Source organism: Myotis brandtii, unplaced genomic scaffold (assembly GCF_000412655.1).
Source record: "Myotis brandtii unplaced genomic scaffold, ASM41265v1 scaffold305, whole genome shotgun sequence".
Taxonomy (NCBI): domain Eukaryota; kingdom Metazoa; phylum Chordata; class Mammalia; order Chiroptera; family Vespertilionidae; genus Myotis; species Myotis brandtii.
Window position 1 is genome coordinate 405,989 of NW_005361652.1, and position 3,511 is coordinate 409,499.

The 3,511-nt window shown below is 41.1% G+C and overlaps 1 protein-coding gene across 2 annotated transcripts in view; it reads right to left on the reverse strand.

Annotated features, from left to right (window-relative positions):
- TBC1D8B (TBC1 domain family, member 8B (with GRAM domain)) overlaps positions 1–3,511 on the reverse strand; it is a 65,711-nt gene that overhangs the window by 18,725 nt on the left and 43,475 nt on the right. The gene's annotated exons all lie outside the window — the stretch shown is intronic.

Consider the following 3,511-nt stretch of genomic DNA (forward strand, 5'->3'; position numbering starts at 1 on the left):
CGATACCCCCCCCCCCCCCCGCCACTGACGTGCCAACAGCCATCATGGCTCAACTACAACATGAGGGTATATACAGCCCACAGGGAGCATGCCTCGAGTAACCAGCTTGAGTGATTGGGGTGGCTGTGCCATTGGACTCTACACAACCCCTACCACATCAGACCACTCTGCCAAGCCTGGGAGACACAGCACCTCTACCTAATACAAAGATACAACTACAGGGAGGCTACCAAAATGAGGAGACAAAAAAACATGTCCTAAATGAAAGAACAGAACAAAACTCCAGAAAAAGAAATAAAATAGAGACAAGCAATCCACCAGATACAGAGTTCAAAACACTGGTTATAAGGATGCTCCATGAACTAAGAACTTCAACAGCATAAAAAAGGAGCAGTCAGAGATGAAGGATACACTAACTGAAATAAAGAATAATTTACAGGGAATTAACAGTAGAGTACATGAAACTGAGAATCAAATCAGGGATTTGGAATATAAGGAAGCAAAACATGCCCAATCAAAATAGCGAAAAGAAAAAAGAATTAAAAAAAAGTAAGTATAGTGTAAGGAACCTGTGGGACAACTTCAAGAGTACCAAATTACATACCATGGGGGTACCGGAAAGAGAAGAGAGCAAAAAATTGAAAACCTATTTAAAAAAAATAATGACGGAAAACGTCCCTATATTGAAGGAAATATACATACAAGTCCAGGAAGCACAGAGTCCCAAAGATGAACCCAAAGAGGCCCACACTAAGAAACATCATAATTAAAATACAAAAGTTTAAAGACAAAGAGAATCTTAAAAGCACCAAGAGAAAAAGCAGTTTATTACCTACAAGGGAGCTCCCATAAAAATGTCAGCTCATATCTCAACAGAAATGTTACAGGCCAGAAGGGATTAGCATGAAATTTTCAAAGTGATGAAAAGCAAGGGCTTAAAACCAAGATTACTCTACCCAGCAATGTTATCATTTAGAATCGAAGGACAGATAAAGAGCTTTCTAGATAAGAAAAAACTAAAGGGGTTCATCACCAGCAAACCAGAATTATATGAAAGATTAAAGCAGTGGTTCTCAACCTGTGGGTCGTGACCCCTTTGGGGGTCGAATGACCCTTTCACAAGGGTCGCCTAAATACATCCTGTATATCAGATATTTACATTACGATTCATAACAGTAGCAAAATTACAGTTATTAAGTAGCAACAAAAATAATTTTATGGTTGGGGGTCACCACAACATGAGGAATTGTATTAAAGGGTCGCGGCATTAGGAAGGTTGAGAACCACTGGATTAAAGGGTCTTCTTTAAGAAAAAAAAGATAAAAAATATGAATGATCAAACAGCAATAAAGACATATCTATCAACAGTTGAATAGAAAAAACAAATTATACAAACAAGCAGAACAAAAACAGACTCATAGATACAGAGAACATTTTGATGGCTGCCAGATGGGAGGGGGTTTGGGGTATGGATAGAAAAAGTGAAGGGATTAAGGAGTTCAAATTGGGAGATTTCAAGATGGTGGCCGGGAGGATGGCAGTGAGGGAGAGAGTGTGAGTGAGGGAGGGAGCAAAAGAGGAGTGTGTGGACATGGGGTGTGTGTGTGTGTGTGACTGAGAGACAGCTAGATCTCACAGGACCTATGGAGGCTGGGGGACTGGGCTCACATAGCCTGGCAGTCTCTGTGATTGCTGTAATCTCTCCTGGAACACAGGCTCTGCTGCAGAGGCAGTGACATCTTGAAGGGGAGAGCTGCTGTGACTGGGAGCCCAGCCTCAAGTCCACCCAGGGGGCACTCAGACACCACCTGGGATCCTAAAGCCACTCTGGCCAGGGACCTGCTGCCTCGGCTGCCAACCCACGGACACCGAGACTCCAGTTTGCCCGGCTGAAGGCTACTGTGAGTTCCAGAGCGTACTCCCCTCGTGCCAGCCAGATGCTTTGCCCCGGACACTGCGACCACACCAGCAGCTTCACGAGCAGCAGCTGCCCCTGGCCACGACCACGCAACCGGCCACTAAGTCCACCACTGCAGCCACAGGACTTGCGCGACTAGACACTTACATCCTTCAGTGAAAGCAAAATGGGGAGACAAAAGAACAACCCCCAAAGAAAGAAAAGGAAGAATAGAAAGAAAAGGAAGAATAGAAAGAAAAGGAACTAAATGCAACATGTCAGAAAAAGAATTCAGAATACGGTCATACAGGACCCTTATTAACCTATGTAAGAATCAGGAGGAAATAAAGAGTGATATAGCTACAATAAAAAACACTATGGAAGCTTTCAACAGTAGACTAGGAGAAGCGGAGGACCAAATTAGCGAATTAGAAGACAGGGAAGCAAAACACACCCAATCTGAACTGCAACTAGAGAAAAAAAATCAAAAGACAGGAGGAGAGCCTGAGAGAGCTTTGGGACAACATGAAATGAAGCAACATACATATAATGAGTGCCAGAATGACAAGAAAAGGAGCAAGGGTTAGAAAACCTATCTGAAGAAATAATGTCAGAAAACTTCCCTGATTTGGGGAAGAAAAGTCATATAAGCACTGAGTCCCAAATAAGATGAACCCAAAAAGATCCACACCAAGACACATAATTACAATGGCAAATGTTAACGAAAAAAAGAGAATCTTAAAGGCTGCAAGAGAGAGACAGAAAGTTACCTACAAGTGATCTCCCATTAGATTATCAAATGATTTCTCAACAGAAACACATCAGGCCAGAAAGGAATGGAAGGAAGTATACAAAGTGATGCAAAGCAAGGGACTGAATCCAAGAATACTCTATCCAGCGAGGCTCTCATGGAAAATTGAAGGGGAAATCAGGAGCTTCACAGGCAAAGAAAGCCTAAGAGAGTTTATCATTACCAAGACAACAATGCAAGAAATGCTAAAGGGACTGGTATAAAAAGAAGAAATAAAAATAGAAGGTGGAACACAGACACAAAAAATAAAAATGGCTGCAAACAAGTACCTATCAATAATAACTTTAAATGTAAATGGCCTAAGTGCTCCAATCAAAAGACATCGAGTGGCTAAATGGATAAAAAAACACATGACACATATATATGCTGTCTACAAGAGACCCACCTCATAAAAAGAGACTCACACAGACCGAGAGTGAAGGGATGGAAAAATATCTTTCAGGCAAATGGAAATGAAAAAAAAAAAGCTGGCGTAGCAATACTTATATCTGACAAAATAGACCTCGAAGTGAAGGTCATAACAAAAGATAAGGAAGGCCACTTCATAATATTAAAGGGATTGATACAAAAAGAGGATATAATGCTGGTAAAAATATATGCACTCTATGCGGGAGCACCCAAATACATAAGAAAACTTCTAGAAGATATCAAGGGAGAGATCAACAGCAATACAATCATATAGTATGGGACTTTAATACCCCGCTGATATCATTGGATAAATTCTCTAGGCAAAAAAATCAGCAAATAATCAGCAATCCTAAATGACTCACTAGATCAGATGGACTTAATTGACATCTTCAGAA